The sequence below is a fragment of the Oryx dammah genome, unplaced genomic scaffold, assembly GCF_014754425.2.
Source record: "Oryx dammah isolate SB20612 unplaced genomic scaffold, SCBI_Odam_1.1 HiC_scaffold_12, whole genome shotgun sequence".
Lineage (NCBI taxonomy): Eukaryota > Metazoa > Chordata > Mammalia > Artiodactyla > Bovidae > Oryx > Oryx dammah.
Genome location: NW_024070196.1, coordinates 20376385 through 20396663, shown reverse-complemented (window position 1 = coordinate 20396663; position 20279 = coordinate 20376385).

Below are 20279 nucleotides of genomic sequence, written 5' to 3'. Positions count from 1 at the left end.
TTTTTGATATTTCTCCTGACAATCTTGATTCCAGGTGGTGCTTCATCCAGCCAAGCATTTCACATGATGTTCTCCACACATAAGTTAAATATGCATGGTGACAATATACAGCCCTGACGTATTCCTTACCCAATTTGGGACCAGTCCCTTGTTCCATGTCTGGTTCTAATTGTTGCTTCTTGACCTGCATACAGATTTTTCAGGAGACAGGTAATGTGGTCTGGTATTCCCATCTTTTTAAAAAATTTTCACAGTTTGTTGTATTCCACACAGTAAAAGTCTCTGGCATAGTCAATAAAGCAGAAGTAGATATTTTTCTGGAACTCTCTCGCTTTTTCTATGATCCAATAGATGTTGGTAATTTGATCTCTGGTTCCTCTTCCTTTTCTAAATCCAGCTTGAACATGTGGAAGTTCTTGGTTCATGTACTGTTGAAGCCTGGCTTGGAGAATTTTGAGCATTACTTTGCTAGTGTGTGAGATGAGCACAACTGTGTGGCTGTTTGAACATTCTTTGGCATTGCCTTTCTTTGGGATTGGAATGAAAACTGACCTTTTCCAGTCCTGTGGCCACTGCTGAGTTTTCCAAATTTGCTGACATTGACTGAAGCACTTTCAGAGCATCATCTTTTAGGATTTGAAAGAGCTGAACTGGAATTTCATCACCTCCACTAGCTTTGTTCGTAGTGATGCTTCCTAAGGTCCACTTGACTTCACATTCCAGGATGTCTAGCTCTAGGTGAGTGATCACACCATCATGCTTATTTGGTTCATGAGGATTTTTTTGTATAGTTCTGTGTATTCTTGTCACCTCTTCTTAATATCTTCTGCTTCTGTTAGTCCATACCATTTCTGTCTTTTATCGAGCCCATCTTTGCATGAAATGCTCCCTTGGTATCTCTTATTTTCTTGAAGAGATCTCTAGTCTTTCCCTTTCCCTTTATATTCTTTCCCTGTATCTCCTTGTATTGATCACTGAGGAAGGCTTTCTTATCTCTCCTTGCTATTCTTTGGAACTCTGCATTCATATGGGTATATCTTTCATGTTCTCCTTTGCTTTTAGCTTCTCTCCTTTTCTCAGCTATTTGTAAGGCCTGCTCAGACAACCATTTTGCCTTTTTGCATTTCTTTTTCTTGGGGATGGTCTTGATCACTGCCTCCTGCACAATGTCATGAACCTCTGTCCAGAGTTCTTCAGGCACTCTGTCTACCAGATCTAATCCCTTGAATCTATTTGTCACTACCACTGTATAATTGTAAGGGATTTGATTTAGGTCATACCTGAATAGTACAGTGGTTTTCCCTACTTTCTTTAATGTAAGTCTGAAGTTTGCAATAAAGAGTTCATGATCTGTGCCACAGTCAGCTCCTGGTCTTATTTTTGCTGACTGTATAGAGCGTCTCCATCTTTGGCTGCAAAGAATATAATCAATCTGATTTTTATATTGACTATCGGGTGATGTCCATGTGTAGAGTTGTCTCTTGTATTGTTGGAAGAGTGTATTTTCTATGACCAGTGCGTTCTCTTGGAAAAACTCTGTTAGCCTTTGCCCTACTTCATTTTGTACTCCAAGGCCAAACTTGCCTGTTACTCCAGGTATCTCTTGACTTCCTATTTTTGCATTCCCATCCCTTATGATGAAAAGGACATTTTTTTTGGCATTAGTTTTAGAAGATCTTTAGGGCTGCCATCCATGGGGTTGCACAAGAGTCGGACACGACTGAAGCGATGCAGCAGCAGCATCAGTAGGTCTTCATAGAACCATTCAACCTCAGCTTCTCCAGCATTAGTGGTTGGGGCAAAGACTTGCATTAGTGTGATACTGAATGGTTTGCCTTGGAAATGAACAAAGATCATTCTGTCATTGTTGAGATTGCACTAAAGTATTGCATTTCAGACTCTTTTGTTGACTATGAGGGGTACTCCATTTCTTCTAAGGCATTCTTGCCCACAGTAATGGATATAATAATCATCTGAATTAAATGTGCCCATTACAGTCCTAAAGTTTTAGTTCACTGTTTCCTAAAATGTTGATGTCCGCCCTTGCAATCTCTTCTTTGACCACCACTTCCAAGTTAGCTTGATTCATGGACCTAACATTCCAGGTTCCTATGCAATATTGTTCTTTACAGCATCAGACTTTCCATCTGTCACCAGTCACATCCACAACTAGGTGTTGTTTTTGCTTTGGCTCTGTCTCTTCATTCTTTCTGGAGGTACTTCTCCATCCTTCTCCAGTAGTATTTTGGGCACCTGCCAACCTGGGTGTTCATCTTTCAGTGTCATATCTTTTTGCCTTTTCATATTGTTCACGGCTTATAAATTAAAGTATTATTTCAATATGCATATGTTGGACAATGAATAATATTTTTATTAATTTTTACTGGCTTTTTTTGAATTGTCTATTCATATTCTGTTTCTATTAAATGTTTAAATTTGGATCTTGGTATTTAATCAATATTTTTAATGTTACTGAAATGAGAAAATATGTATTCTGCTCTAAATAAATAACAATATACTTATCATATTCAATCTGTTAACAATGTGAGGATTACCTGTTTTTCTCTTTCCTTATCCATTTGTTTATTTATAGTTCAGAGATTATTTTATAGACATAATTAAGGCAGATTTTAAGAATGTTAGCATTAAAGTTACAGATCTAAAATCAAGTTAGGGCTGAATGTAAAAAGCATAACATTATAACATAACAATGGACCTAAGCTCTGACACCCAAGTTGGGGGGAAATGTTCTGATCAAGTAGAAAACCAGCAAACTGTATAAAGCAAAAAGAAAACAATTCCTGTAGATGAAAACAAATAGTGCAAAACATAAAATTTTTTAAAGGTATGCTCTATTTTTTAAAATAATATATATATATATCATGCTTATTGTTTGTCTACTGCAATAGAATGCAAGTTTTATGAGAGTAGGGAATCTCAATGTGTTCAGTAACATATCCCGAGATTCTACAAGAATGTTTGACACAACATTGTTGCACAAAATACATTTTGAGTGTACACTTTAATCCCCCCCAAAATAGAACAATAAATATACATATATGCACCATCTAACCACAATTGAGCTAAAGTATCTATTATACACAGATGCTATTGAATCCTCCCTCCTCCTACAGAAGAAAGGACTATTTTTGTGCAGTTATTTAAAACTTACTACACATTATTTTATTCCTAAGCAATAAATATTATATATTATTTCCCATATCTAAAACCTTTATGATACTTGTGTTTTGTGTTTAACATTTGCTTAAGGTTATCCTTATTGATAGGTCATTTACTGTCGCTGCTCTACAGTGATCCATTATATGAATATGTAAAAATTATGGACTAAATTGTGTCCCTGCAAATTCAAACCCTAATCCCTAATGTGACTGTATTTGGAGACAAGACTTTCAAAGAAGTAATTAAAGTTATCTGAGGTCATAAAGGGGGCTTCCTAGGTGGCGCTAGTGATAAAGAATCTGCCTGCAATGCAGGAGACTTGGGTTACTTCCCTGGGTCTGGAAGATCCCCTGGAGTAGGAAATGGCAACCCATTTCAGTATTTTTGCCTGGAAAATTCCATAGACAGAGGAGCCTGGTGGGCTACCGGCTATGGGGTCATTAAGAGCCAGCTTCAACTGAGCACACATATGCACACATGAGGTCATAAAAGTGGGATACTAATCCAATAGGGGTAATATCCTTATAAGAGGAGAGAGACACACATCAAAGATACACAAACACAGTGAAAAGGACATATGAGGACACAAGAAAAATATGGCCAACTGTAAATCAGGGAGAGGCCTCAGGAGAAACCAAACTACCTACTGGCTCCTTGATCCTGGACTCTCAGACTCTAGGATTGTAAAAAATAAATATTTGTTGTTTAAAACATCCAGTCATAGTAATTTTTTTATGGCAGCATTACATAATTAATACAGTCACAATTTTTTTTCTCATGTTATAGATATTGGTATTTAACTGTTTCTAGGGTTAATCACTAAAAACAACAGTGTAATTATCTTTATTTTACTTGTTATCTTGTATATATATGCAAAAATTTATCTGGGCTGGATACCAACAAGCAAAATTATACCTTAGAATCTGGTCATCTTTGGTGTTATCTTCTATTACTGTGTTTTCAAATGTTAATTGTGGCAGACTACACTTTAATCATGAGCAAATGACTCCCCTGTTGCAGCACTTTTGAAACATTTGCTATTGTCAGGATTTTATGTTTCACATTTTAATGAATGGGGAATGGTATCCTATTTTGCTTTAAATTTGTATTTTCCTAATTATTAGTAAGACTGAATAATTTCTCATAGGTTAGTGTCCATTTACGATCCCACTTATGTAACTATCTTAAACTTTTGTCCATTTTTTTTACTGTGTTATCTTCCCTTATTGATTGGTCAAGGTGTTCTATAATCTGAGTACTAATCATTGATCAATAATATAATACAAAGGTTTCTTTCTGTGAATTCTCTTTTAAATTTTATGAGGGCCTTCACAAACTAGCTACTTTAAAGTTTTCCATAGTTGTCAATAAATACCATTGTTGTTGATACTTTTAAAGCTTTAAGAAAAATTTTTTTAATTTTACTTTATTTTACAATACAATATTGTATTAGTTTTGCCATACATCAACATGAATCCGCCATGGGTGTCACGTTCCCAATGCTGAACCCCCCTCCCACTTCCCACCCAAAAATCTTTTAATAAACCCAAGAATGAAAATAATCAAATTATTGATCATTTCAGTTCAGTGGCTCAGCCGTGTCTGACTCTTTGCGACCCCATGAATCGCAGCACGCCAGGCCTCCCTGTCCAGCACCAACTCCCGGAGTTCACTCAGACTCACGTCCATTGAGTCAGTGATGCCATCCAGCCATCTCATCCTCGGTCGTCCCCTTCTCTTCCTGCCCCCAATGCCTCCCAGCATCAAGGTCTTTTCCAATTAGTCAACTCTTCGCATGAGGTGGCTAAAGGACTGGAGTTTCAGCTCTAGCATCATTCCTTCCAAAGAAATCCCAGGGCTGATTTCCTTCAGAATGGACTGGTTGGATCTCCTTGCAGTCCAAGGGACTCTCAAGAGTCTTCTCCAACACCATAGTTCAAAAGCATCAATTCTTCAGCACTCAGCCTTCTTCACCGTCCAACTCTCACATCCATACATGACCACTGGAAAAACCATAGCCTTGAATAGACGGGCCTTAGTCGGCAAAGTAATGTCTCTGCTTTTGAATATGCTATCTAGGTTGATCATAATTTTTCTTCCAAGGAGTAACTGTCTTTTAATTTCATGGCTGCAGTCACCATCTGCAGTGATTTTGGAGCCCAAGAAAATAAAGTCTGACACTGTTTCCACTGTTTCCCCATCTATTTCCCATGAAGGGATGGGACCGGATGCCATGATCTTCGTTTTCTGAATGTTGAGCTTTAAGCCAACTTTTTCACTCTCCTCCTTCACTTTCATCAAGAGGCTTTTTAGTTCCTCTTCACTTTCTGCCATAAGGGTGGTGTCATCTGCATATCTGAGGTTATTGATATTTCTCCTGGCAATCTTGATTCCAGCTTGGGTTTCTTCCAGTCCAGTGTTTCTCATGATGTACTCTGCATATAAGTTAAATAAGCAGGGTGACAATATACAGCCTTGACATACTCCTTTTCCTATTTGGAGCCAGTCTGTTGTTCCATGTCCCGTTCTAACTGTTGCTTCCTGACCTGCATACAGATTTCTCAAGAGGCAGGTCAGGTGGTCCGGTATTCCCATCTCTCTCAGAATTTTCCACAGTTTAGTTATCTACACAAAGGTTTTGGCATTATCAATAAAGCAGAAATAGATGTTTTTCTGGAACTCTCTTGCTTTTTCCATGATCCAGAGGATGTTAGAAATTTGATCTCTGGTTCCTCTGCCTTTTCTAAAACCAGCTTGAACTTCAGGAACTTCATGGTTCACATATTGCTGAAGCCTGGTTTGGAGAATTTTGAGCATTACTCTACTAGTATGTGAGATGATTGCAATTGTGCTGTAGTTTGAGCATTCTTTGGCATTGCCTTCTTTGAGATTGGAATGAAAACTGACTGTTTCCAGTCCTGTGACCACTGCTGATTTTTCCAAATTTGCTGGCATATTGACTGCAGCACTTTGACAGCATCATCTTTCAGGATTTGAAATAGCTACACTGGAATGCCATCACCTCCACTAGCTTTGTTCGTAGTGATGCTTTCTAAGGCCCACTTGACTTCACATTCCAGGATGTCTGGCTCTAGGTGAGTGATCACACCATCATGATTATCTGGGTTGTGAAGATCTTTTTTGTACAGTTCTTCTGTGTATTCTTGCCACTTCTTCTGCTTCTGTTAGGTTCAGACCATTTCTGTCCTTTATCGAGCCCATCTTTGCATGAAATGTTCCCTTGGTATCTCTAATTTTCTTGAAGAGATCTCTAGTCTTTTCCATTCTGTTCTTTTCCTCTATTTCTTTGCATTGATCACTGAAGAAGGCTTTCTTATCTCTTCTTGATATTCTTTGGAACTCTGCATTCAGATGCTTATATCTTTCCTTTTCTCCTTTGCTTTTCACTTCTCTTCTTTTCACAGCTATTTGTAAGGCCTCCCCAGGCAGCCATTTTGCTTTTTTGCATTTCTTTTCCATGGGGATGGTCTTGATCCCTGTCTCCTGTACAATGTCACGAACCTCCTTCCATAGTTCATCAGGCACTCTATCTATCAGATCTAGGCCCTTAAATCTATTTCTCACTTCCACTGTATAATCATAAGGGATTTGACTGAGGTCATATCTGAATGGTCTACTGGTTTTCCCTACTTTCTTCAATTTGAGTCTGAATTTGGCAATAAGGAGTTCATGATCTGAGCCACAGTCAGCTCCTGGTCTTGTTTTTGTTGACTGTATAGATCTTCTCCATCTTTGGCTACAAAGAATATAATCAATCTGATTTCGGTGTTGACCATCTGGTGATGTCCATGTGTAGAGTCTTCTCTTGTGTTGTTGGAAGAGGGTGTTTGCTATGACCAGTGCATTTTCTTGGCAAAACTCTATTAGTCTTTGCCCTGCTTCATTCTGCATTCCAAGGCCCAATTTGCCTGTTACTCCAGGTGTTTCTTGACTTCCTACTTTTGCATTCCAGTCCCCTATAATGAAAAGGACATCTTTTTTAGATGTTAGTTCTAAAAGTTCTTGTAGGTCTTCATAGAACCGTTCAACTTCAGCTTCTTCAGCGTTACTGGTTGGGGCATAGTCTTGGATTACCATGATATTAAATTGTTTGCCTTGGAGACAAACAGAGATCATTCTGTCATTTTTGAGACTGCATGCAAGTACTGCATTTCAGACTTTTTTGTTGACCATGATGGCTACTCCATTTCTTCTGAGGGATTCTTGCCCGCAGTAGTAGATATAATGGTCACCCATTCCAGTCCATTTTAGTTCTCTGATTCCTAGAATTTCGACGTTCCGCCTTGCCATCTCTTGTTTGACCACTTCCAATTTGCCTTGATTCATGGACCTGACATTCCAGGTTCCTATGCAATATTGCTCTTTACAGCATTGGACCTTGCTTCTATCATCAGTCACATCCACAGCTGGGTATTGTTTTTGCTTTGGCTCCATCCCTTCATTCTTTCTAGAGTTATTTCTCCACTGATCTCCAGTAGCATATTGGGCACCTACTGACCTGGGGAGTTCCTCTTTCAGTATCCTATCATTTTGCCTTTTCATACTGTTCATGGGGTTCTCAAGGCAAGAATACTGAAGTGGTTTGCCATTCCCTTCTCCAGTGGACCACATTCTGTCAGACCTCTCCACATTGACCCGATCATCTTGGGTTGCCCCATGGGCATGGCTTGGTTTCATTGAGTTAGACAAGGCTGTGGTCCTAGTGTGATTAGATTGACTAGTTTTCTGTGAGTATGGTTTCAGTGTGTCTGCCCTCTGATGCCCTCTTACAACACCTACCGTCTTACTTGGGTTTCTCTTACCTTGGGCTTGGGGTATCTCTTCACGGCTGCTCCAGCAAAGTGTAGCCGCTGCTCCTTATCTTGGATGAGGGGTATCTCCTCACCACCGCCCTTCCTGACCTTCAACGTTGGATGGCTCCTCCATGCCCTCCTGCGCCTGCGCAGCCACCGCTCTATGGACCTGGGGTTGCTCCTCCCGGCCGCCACCCCTGGCCTCGGGCACTGCCCCTGGCCTTGGACGTGGGGTGACTCCTCTCAGCTGCCACCCCTGACCTCAGACGTGGGGTCGCTCCTCCCGGCCACCTCCCCTGGCCTTGGGTGCCACCCCTGACCTCAGATGTGAGGTAGCTCCTCCCAGCCACTGTCCCTGGCCTCGGATGTGGGGTAGCTCCTCTCGGCCGCTGCCCTTGACCTCGAGTAGCTCCTCTTGGCCGTTTCTGCACCATCACAGCCTGGCACTCTAGGCCACTGCCCCTGACCTCGGACGTGGGGTAGCTCCTCTTGGCCGTGCTTAGTGCGCCGGCCGCAGTCGCCTGCCAAATTGTGATTTTAATACTTTCATTACCCAGAGATTGTTTGGTTATTGATGAAGTGGGGACTCAACTTTATTATTTAACATTCTAATCTAATACATAGCAACATTTATAGTTTATATTTCCCCACAATTGTACACTTAATTTTTTTTTGAAAATTACAATTCTTATGTTGCTGATGTGCAATTGTAATTTATTTTTGAATATTTATTTTGTAAAAACCACTTTGTTGTTGTTGTTCAGTCACTGACTCAAGTCTATCTAACCATCTCATATTCTGCCTCCCCTTTCTCCTTTTATCTTCAGTCTTTCCCAGCATCAGGGTCTTTTCCAATGAGTCAGCTCTTCATATCAGTGGCCAAAGTATTAGAGCTTCAGCAACCGTACTTCCAATCAAGGCTGATTTCCTTTAGGATTGACTGATTTGTCTCCTTGCAGTCTAACAGACTCTCAAGAGTCTTCTAAAGCACCACAATTCAAAAGTCTTCTCAAGCATCAATTCTTCGGCACTCATCCTTCCTCATGGTCCAACTCTCACATCTTGTACATGCTTATTGGAAAAACCATAATGTTGACTATATGGACCTTTGTTGGTTAAGTGATGTCTCTGCTTTTTAATATGCTGTCTAGGTTTGTCAGAGCTTTCTTTCCAAGGAGCAAGTGTCATTTAATTTCATGTCTGCAGTTACCATTTGCAGTGATTCTGGAGTGTCATTGCTTTGACTTTTTCTCCTACTATTTGCCATGAAGTGATGGGACGAGATGCCATGATCTTAGTTTTAATGGTGAATTTCAAGCGAGTTTTTTCACTTCCTCTTTCACCCTCATCAAGTTCTTTAGTTCCTCTTCACTTTCTGCCCTTAGAGTGTTATCTGCATATCTGAGATTGTTGCTATTTCTCCCAGAAATCTTGATTCCAGCTTGTGATTCATCCAGCCCAGCATTTTGCATAATATACTTTGCATGTAAGTTAAATAAGCAGGGTAACAATATACAGTCTTCATGTACTCCTTTCCCAATTTTGAGCGAGTCAGTTGTTTCATGTCTGGGTCTAACTGTTGCTTCTTGATCTGTATACAGGTTTCTCAGGAGACATGTAAGGTGGTCTGGTACTCCCAACTCTTTAAGAATTTTCATAATTTGTTTTGATCCACAACAAGTCAAAGGTTTTTGCATAGTCAATGAAGTAGAAGTAGATGTTTTTCTGAAACTCCCTTGCTTTCTCCATATTCCAACAAGTGTTGACAATTTGATCTGTTTCCTCTGCTTCTTCAAAAACCACCTCATAAATCTGCATATTCTTGGTTCAAGCACTGCTGTGGCCTAGCTTGAAGAATTTTGAGCATAATCTTGCTAGCCTATGAAATGATTGTATGCAATTGTATGTTAATTTGAATATTCTTTGGAATTGGAATGAAAAGTGACCTTTTCCAGTCCTGGTGGCCACAACAGAGTTTTCCAAATTTGCTGACATACTGAGTGAAGCACATTAACAGCATCATCTTTTAGTATTTAAATAGCTCAGCTCAAATTCCATCACCTCCACTATCTTTGTTCCTAGTAATGTTTCCTATGGTTCACTTGATTTCACATTCCAGGATGTCCAGCTCTAGGTAGGTAACCACACCACACCAACCACTCTGCTTTCATGCATTTCTTTTTCTTTGGGATGATTTTGGTCACTACCTACTGTACAATGTTACCAACCTCCATCCACAGTTCTTCAAGCACTCTGTCTACCAGATCTAATTCCTTGAATCTATTTGTCACCTCCACTGTAAAATTATAAGTGATTTGATCTGGGTCATACCTGAACGGCCTAGTGTTTGGCCCTACTTTCTTCAGTTTAAGACTGAATTTTGCAATGATGAGCTCATCATCTGAGCCACAGTCAGCTCCAGGTCTTGTTTTAACTGACTGTATAGAGCTTTACCATCTCTGGCTGGCTGCAAAGAATATAATCAATCAGATTTCAGCATTGACCACCTGATGATGTCCATGGGTAGTCATCTCTTGGGTTGTTGGAAAAGGGTGTTTGTTATGACCAGTGTGTTCTCTTGACAAAACTTTGATAGCCTTTGCCCTTGACTTCCCACTTTTGCATTCCACTCCCCTATGATGAAAACGACATCTATTTTTGGTGTTCTAGAAGGTCTTGTAGGTCTTCATAAAGCTGTTCAGCTTCTACAGCATCAGTGGTTAGGGGATAGACTGGGAATACTGTGATAATGAATGGTTTGTCTTGGAAACAAACATAGATCATTCTGTCACTTTTGAGGTTGCATCCAAGTACTGCATTTCGGACTCTTTGGTGATGGATTACATAAATTGTTATTTGAATGTTGAACCAACCTTCCATACCTGGTAAAAAAAAATCTCATTTGGCCATGATGTATAATTATTTGTACACATTGTTCAATTTGATCCACTAATATTTTGTGGAGGACTTTTACATTTATTTCATGAGAGATATTGATCTACAGTTTTCTTTCTGTTTTTGTCTGGTTTTTTTTTTTAACAGGATTGTTGAATTAGCCTAAGGAGCTACATCTGCTTTAGTTGGTGGTTATTTCTAAACCTTTTGAAATTATTTTATAATATTATCTCTTTTCTCTGAAAAACAAAAGAATGCAATAAAAATTATAATAGATAAAGTAAGAAATCTAGACCCTCTAAAATATTCAGGAATGTCTTCAAGTTATTATAAATATAATCTACAAATTATTTATAAGCAAGATGTAATATTTTGCTTCCTTGGAATACGGGTGACAGTAATTTTTCCTCCAGTCTTTTTTGGACTGCATATTTTGTTGATAGTTTTAAAATTTATTTTATTAATTTTTTCCAATTGTGTTGAGGTATGATTGGTAAGTAGAAATTTTATTTGTGAAACATATCAGTTTTTATGATACAAAAAAAGTGATCAATAAAACAAACATCCATGAGTTTAAGGTCCAGCTTTATCAAATCTTAATACTTTTGTCTTATTTAACTGATATATTTTTTAGCAGAAAATCAATTAAATTTATTTAATGCCTACTAATTTTTTTAGAAGTTGTAATTGGCTTTAGTTTTCAGTCTGTCTGCCCTCTAATGGAGAAGTTTAAGAGGCTTATGGAAGCTTCCTGATGGGAGAGACTGACTGAGGGGGAAACTAGGTATCAGTGGAGGTGATGGAATTGCAGTTGAGCTATTTCAGATCCTAAAAGATGATGTTATGAAAGTGCTGCTCTCAATATGCCAGCAAATTTGGAAAACTCAGCAGTGGCCACAGGACTGGAAAAGGTCAGTTTTCATTCCAATCCCCAAAAAGGCTGTGCCAAAGAATGCTTAAACTACCGCACTATTGCACTCATCTCACACGCTAGCAAAGTAATGCTCAAAATTCTCCAAGCCAGGAGGCTTTAGCAATATGTGAACTGTGAACTTCCAGATGTTCAAGTTGCTTTTAGAAAAGGCAGAGGAACCAGAGATAAAATTGCCAACACTGGTTGGATCATCAAAAAAGCAAGAGAGTGACAGAAAAACATCTATTTCTGCTTTACTGATTATGCTAAAGCCTTTGACTGTGGAATACAACAAACTGTGGAAAATTATTAAAGACATGGGAATACCAGACCACTTTACCTGTCTCCTGAGAAATCTGTATGCAGGTCAGGAAGCAACAGTTAGAACTGGAAATGGTGCAACATATCGGTTCTAAATTGGGAAAGAAATAAGTCAAGGCTGTTTATTGTCACCCTACTTATTTACCTTATATGCAGAGTATATCATGAGAAACACTGGACTGGATGAAGCACCACCTGGAATCAAGATTGTCAGGAGAAATATCAAAAACCTCAGATATGCAGATAACACCACCCTTATGGCAGAAAGTGAAGAAGAAATAAAGAGCCTCTTGATGAAAGTGAAAAAGGAGAATGAGAAAGTTGGCTTAAAACTCAACATTCATAAAACTAAGATCATGGCATCTGGTCCTATCACTTCATGGCAAATAGATGAGGAAACAGTGGAAACAGTGAGAGACTTTGTATTTTGGGGCTCCAAAATTCCTGCAGATGGTGACTGCAGCCATGAAATCAAAAGACACTTGCTCCTTGGAAGAAAAGTTATGAGTAACATTAACAGCATATTAAAAAGCAGAGACATTACTTTGCAAAAAAAGGTCCGTCTAGTCAAAGCTATGGTTTTTCCAGTAGTCATGTATGGATGTGAGAGTTGGACTATAAAGGAAGCTGTATGTCAAAGAATTGATGCTTTTGAACTGTGGTATTGGAGAAGACTGTTGAGAATCCCTTGTACTGCAAGGAGATCCAACCATTCTATCCTAAAGGAAATCAGTCCTGAGTGTTCATTGGAAGGACTGATGCTTAAGCTGAATCTCTGATACTTCAGCCACCTGCTGAGAAGAACTGACTCATTTGAAAAGACCCTGATGCTGGGAAAGATTGAAGGAGAAGGGAACGACAGAGGATGAGATGGTTGGATGGCATCACTGACTCAACGGATATGAGTTTGAGTAAACTCCGGGAGTTGGTGATGGTCAGGGAGGCCTGGAGTGCTGCAGTCTATGGGGTTGCAAAGAGTCGGACATTACTGAGCGACTGAACTGAACTGAATTGGTTTTAGTTAGGATGAAATATTTCAACATGCCTATAAATGCACAAAAGAAAAATATAAAGCTCAAGATTTATCACTAAATTATTATCATGTAACCACCAGCCAGTTTAAGAAACAGTATTTACCAACACCAAGCTCCCTCCTTGTTCTCTTTCATTACTAGCTATCTCCTTTGTTCCCTCAAAAGTAACCCCGATTTTGACAATTTCTATTGTGGATTTAGGGGAAATAGCAAACCCAAATAAATGAACTCGTCTTTGTGACTAAAACTAACTGATGCTGGGCTTCAGTCTTTCAGAAAGTCATTCTACATCTAGCTAATTCTTGATTTTGTATTTTAACATTTCAGGGTCATAGCCCCAAAACGGTGGATTTATCTGGGCTATTTTCTTCCTCAGGGAAATTCCTGGACTCATACCTAGTACACAAGACTGTCAGTTCCTAGAATCCTACACTCTCAGTCACCTCTTACAGAATTAACAAATACACCCAAGGCTAAGAAAGTCCCAATGCCAGATTCCCATTGACTGAACTGCAGCTTCTCCAATTCTTGGTTCATTAATTTTTCAGTCTTGCTAACTTGCCAGTTCCTTTAGACAGATAATTTTTTTTATATTTCACTCAGCTCTTGTAGTTGTTTTCAGCAGGACTGTTGATTAGGTTTACTTAATTCTGGAAGTTTAAATCTCATCAGTATTTTTATTATAAATATAACTAATATTCCCTGTTTTCTATTTCTTTGATCTCATCTCCTCATTTCTTTTCTCTGTCAAGAAAGAACCACTGTACTGTAGTTTTTCATTTCTCACATTTCATAATTTTACTCCGTATAGTACGTACATAATACACAGTATTTTTTGTACATTTTTATACTTTTAATTGTATCACAAAACTGAAAGTTCCATTCCTATTCTCTTACTTCAAAATATATTTGTGAAATTTGTCTTTGTTGACACATGTATTTCATTTCAAATATTTTAACTGCTAACTAGTATTATTTGTAAAAAGTATTATTTGTAAAAAGTATATTGAAATAAATTAATCCTTTTGTGGTGGGGGGGTCACATTTCCCCAACCAGGGGTCAAACCTGTACCCCCTGCAGTGGAAGATCGGAGTCCTAACCACTGAACCACCAGGGAAGTCCCAACCCTCTCCTTTTGATAGACATTTAAGTCATATCAAATACTTTGCTCTTATACTCAATGTTCTAATAAATGGTCTTATACATATAAAAACATTTTTCAGGGAATTAACTATGAGTAGAAATGATGAGTTTTGTAATAAGAACATGTTCAACTTTACTGAAGTTTGTTCAATTACTTTCCAAAATGCTTTATTCTTTATTTACTCTCATCAGCCTAATATCTAAATTTTCTTTGCTCCATATCCTTGATAACAGTTGGTACTTCCAAAATGTTAGGACTTTATTTCTAGCTTGACAATTAAATGTTTGATATCTACTTTGAATTTGCAATTTTGTACATCATTCATTTTCTTCATAAATGTATTTGCTCCCATAGTTTCTTTTTTCTCTGAATTCCATTTTAATATGTTTGCCAATTCTTCTACTGTTCTTTTTTTTTTTTTTTTTTTACTTTCTTACTGGTTTCTAAGATGTGTATATACTTGAAACTTAAATTATTTTTGCTTTATGTTTGTATAAAACATACAGTCTTTAATCAGTCATTTAAATTTGTGTTTGATGGTGTCCTATTTTAATACAGCCATATCTATCTTTATTTTTATTTGTGGTATGCATTTCAAAAAAATTTAAATAAATTTCTCATAGGATATATAAAATAGCTTAGATTACATAACAGTGGGGAAAAAATCCTCAATGATTTAACACTATGGTGAATCTTTCATATTCACATAAAGTATACTGTGAGACACAAAGATACTGTAGGTAGTTCTCTATGTAACCTTGTGATGCAGGTTACTGATTTCAATTAAATTACATTATTCTTCTGTAACTCCTTTGTTACATTCACACCTCATGATCTTTTAACCAAAATACTTCATTAAAAAAAACTATAAATTGTCACATAAATCTCTCAAATAATAGCATAAATAGCTCTTTACTATGTAGAAAATTATTTCAAGTAAATCATCTATTTTAATCATTTCAAAATTCTCAGAAACTAATGCAATTTTCCCATTGCATGACTGGAGAAACTGAAGCCAAAATCATTTTAAGCAACTTAGTACAGGTTGTGCTTCCCTGATAGCTCAGTTGGTAAAGAATCCACCTGCAATGCAGGGCATCCGATTGGATTCCTGGGTCAGGAAGATCCCCTGGAGAAGGGATAGGCCACCCACTACAGTATTCTTGGGCTTCCCTGTGGCTCAGCTGGTAAAGAATCTATCTGCAATTTTGAGAGACCTGGGTTCAATCCCTGGGTTGAGAAGATCCCCTTGAGAAGGGATAGTCTACCCATTCCAGTATTCTGGCCTGGAGAACTCCGGAGTGATGATTCAGTCCTATCTTCTGACTAGTCTTTCTATATCTTATAGATGAAATGAAGAGCCCAACACTGGGACTAATCTGGTGGCATGGTAGGTAAGAATCTTCCAGCCAATGCAGAGGATAAGGTTTGATCCCTGGTCTGGGAAGATCCCACATGCCACAGAGTAAAGAATCCTGTGCACCACAACTGTTGATCCTGCACTCTAGAGCCGGGAACCACAACTGCTGAGCCCACATGCTGCAGCTACTAAGCCCACGTGCCCTAGAGCCTATGCTCTGCAACAAGAAATGCCACTGCAAAGAGAAGTCTGCACAACATAACAAACAGTAGCCCCCGCTTGCTGAAACTAGAGAAAGCCCATGAGCAGCAGCAAAGATACAGCATAACCAAAAATAAATAAATAAACAAAACTTATTTTAAAGAACTTAAATCCTTCATTTAAGTTCAGTTGCTAAGTCGTGTCCGACTGTTTGAGACCCCATGAATCACAGCACGCCAGGCCTCCCTGCCCATCACCATCTCCCGGAGTTCACTCAGACTCATGTCCATAGAGTCCATGATGCCATCCAGCCATCTCATCCTGGGTCGTCCCCTTCTCCTCCTGCCCCCAGTCCTTCCCAGCATCAGGGTCTTTTCCAATGAGTCAACTCTTCGCATGAGGTGTCCAAAGTACTGGAGCTTCAGCTTTAGCATCTTTCCTTCCAAAGAAATCCCAGGGTTGATCTCCTTCAGAATGGACTGGTTGGATCTCCTTGCAGTCCAAGGGACTCTCAAGAGTCTTCTGCAACACCACAGTTCAAACGCATCAATTCTTCGGCACTCAGCCTTCTTCACAGTCCAACTCTCACATCCATACATGACCACAGGAAAAACCATAGCCTTGACTAGACGGACCTTAGTCGGCAAAGTAATGTCTCTGCTTTTGAATATACTATCTAGGTTGGTCATAACTTTTCTTCCAAGGAGTAAGCATCTTTTAATTTCATGGCTGCAGTCACCATCTGCAGTGATTTTGGAGCCCCAAAAACTAAAGTCTGACCCTGTTTCCACTCTTTCCCCATCTATTTCCCATGAAGTGATGGAACCAGATGCCATGATCTTCGTTTTCTGAATGTTGAGCTTTAAGCCAACTTTTTCACTCTCCTCTTTCACTTTCATCAAGAGGCTTTTTTAGCTCCTCTTCACTTTCTGCCATAAGGGTGGTGCCATCTGCATATCTGAGGTTATTGATATTTCTCCTGGCAATCTTGATTCCAGCTTGTGTTTCATTATTAGTAAAAGGTCAGTTTTCATTCCAATCCCAAAGAAAGGCAATCCCAAAGAATGCTCAAACTACCGCACAATTGCACTCATCTCACACGCTAGTAAAATAATGCTCAAAATTCTCTAAGCCAGGCTTCAGCAACAGATGAACCATGAACTTCCAGATGTTCAAGCTGGTTTTAGAAAAGTCAGAGGAACCAGAGATAAAATTGCCAACACCCACAGGATCATGGAAAAAGGAAGAGAGTTCCAGAAAAACATCTATTTCTGCTTTATTGACTATGCCAAAGCCTTTGACTGTGAGGATAACAATAAACTGTGGAAAATTCTGAAAGAAATGGCAATACGAGACCACCTGACCTTCCTCTTGAGAAATCTGTATGCAGGTCAGGAAGCAACAGTTAGAACTGGACATGGAACAACAGACTGGTTCCAAATAGGAAAAGGAGTACATCAAGGCTGTATATTGTCACCCTGCTTATTTAAGTTATATGCAGAGTACATCATGAGAAATGCTGGGCTGGAGGAAGCACAAGCTGGAATCAAGATTGCTAGGAGAAATATCAATTAACCTCAGGTATGCACATGACACCACCCTTATGGTAGAATGTGAAGAAGAACTAAAGAGCCTCTTGATAAAAGTGAAAGAGGAGAGTGAAAGAGCTGGCTTAAAGCTCAACATTCAGAAAACTAAGATCACAGCCTCTGGTCCCATCACTTCATGACAAATAGATGGGGAAAGAGTGGAAACAGGGTCAGATTTTATTTGGAGGGGCTTCAAAATCATTGCAGATGGTAATTGCAGCCATGAAAATAAAATATGCTTACTCCTTGGAAGGAAAGTTATGACCAACTTAGACAGCATTTTATTTTATTTTATTTTATTTTTCTGTTAATCAAAAATCACCTTTATTTTCTTTTATACAATTTTATTTTATTTTATTATTTTTTTAAATTTATTTTTTATTTTACTTTACATTTCTGTATTGGTTTTGCCATAGACAGCATTTTAAAAAGAAGAGACATTACTTTGCCAACAAAGGTCCGTCTAGTCAAGGCTATGGTTTTTCCCGTGGTCATGTATGGATGTGAGAGTTGGACTGTGAAGAAAGCTGAGTGCTGAAGAATTGATGCTTTTGAACTGTGGTGTTGCAGAAGACTCTTGAGAGTCCCTTGGACTGCAAGGAGATCCAACCAGTCCATCCTAAAGGAGATCAGTCCTGGGTGTTCATTGGAAGGACTGATGCTAAAGCTGAAGCTCCAGTACTTTGGCCACCTCATGCGAAGAGTTGACTCATTGGAAAAGACCCTGATGCTGGGAGGGATTGTGGGCAGGAGGAAAAGGGGACGACAGAGCACGAGATGGCTGGATGGCATCACTGACTCGATGGACATGAGTTTGGGTAAATTCTGGGAGTTGGTGAGGGACAGGGAGGCCTGGCATGCTGTGGTTTATGGGGTCACAGAGTCGGACATGACTGAACCACTTAACTGGACTAAACTGAAAGTATAATACTAATATCTATATCCTCATATGAAAGAGTGACTTGGACTTGGGGGATGTAATAACTCAAGAATTAAAATTCCTCATTTTTAAAATTAACTAACAAAAAAGAAAAAAAATGGGGATAAGAATTGGAAAAAGTAGATACATGTATATACATAACTGAATCACTTTACACCTAAACACAACATTGTTTATCAACTATACTCCAAATTATAATAAAATGTTTAAAAATGAAAAAAAAATAAAGATACTCTGAAATAAAATAAAATCCCTCATTTTTGTAATTGAACAGCATATAAGATATGTCAAATATATTTCCTGACTCTGTTTGATGGCAAGTACAAATCCTACCCAAGATGTTATTCAAAACAACAAAGCATATTTCAATTGTACTGATTTCACTGAGAGAAGCAGGAACCACACATTACAAATATAACTCTATGATCTTTAGCATACAGAAAAATACTGAATATCCATTTATACCAACTAGCTTGTCCTTGTTGTGCTGAATCAAAGTCGCAGCAATCACTGAGAATAATTCTGCCTCTTCAAAGTATATTAGCAGAGAGATATAAGCAGACCATGAACTGAAAAATTGCTGGAAAAAAATCAAAGTGGTTAGTCCTACATAGTAATGTAATTTATCTATATTTCCTTGATTTCAAATGTTCTTTCTGACATATTACAGAAACATGAAAAGCACGTGAATGTTATCATATGTCATTTTTCCATTCTAAGAAAAAGTACTGATTATTTTCCTTTGATGAGGCACTGTGAGTTGCACTTCAAACACACACAAAGAAAACTAGTATTATTATAGCTTCTTTGATTTATAGCCAGTTCAATATTAAACATACCACTTATAAAAAAAATTCCAGTGTGCTTTCAGTGGTTTCATCTCTTATACTCTACACTTAATGTGTGGCCCTATTTATTATTTTAAAACAAATATATACGTGTAATTGTTAAATGATAATATGGCAGTGTATGACACCATGCACATTTGAAAGTTTGACCCTGTTATTGTTTGTCCAAAGTACTCATCAGGGAAGCACTGCTCATTTGACTAGAACCTGTTTAAATATCCTCTAAAGCAATGTGTTTGGCTGACAGAACAAAGAGAAAGGATAATTCTTATTTCTAAATGTTTTCTGAAGTCTTACTTTATACAGAAAGCAGGTGGTTATGGAGCAGTTGAAAAAGTAATGAATTATAATACCTGAATTCAGCCACTGACACTGAAGACTAGCCTGCTTTAACCATTGCCTTGGTGATTGTTTTTCATCACTTTGAGACCTAGATTTCTGGTAAGATCATAACACATTTTATGCTCTACATTTCTCCTTTATGCTCTCTAACTGAAGAACTTTCAGTCTGAAAGAGTTTTGTAAAATGGTTTCAAAGTAATAGTCTGAGGTTTGCTAACACATACTGTTTCCTGAGATTTGGAATCAGATATGAAAACAAAAACAAGAGCAAAAAAATCAAGCATTCCCTCAAATTCTTCAAAATCTCTAAAGAGCAGGTAAACTTTCCCATAAGGTGAAAAAAAAAAAAAAAAAAACTTAGAAGTATTTATTGCAAGTTATAGATTTGAATATATTTACACAAAAACATTTGTTTTGCATCTGATATTACCTATTCACTTTTCTCCTGAAAATTATACCCTCATTTCCCAGATCATAGTGGGTCAGGTGATAAAGGTTTACTAAAACAGTGTAAGACTATTGAACTTCATACTAATGATAATGAGAAGTCACTAAAAGGTTAAAGAGTAAGTGAGTAACATGAATGGACTTACATCTTAAGAATATCGTTTGGGAATATTTATATGAAGATTGGATTAGAAGGGCACCATGTAGGAGAAGCTCACTTAAGAAGTACACCAGAAAAGAAAAGATGGCT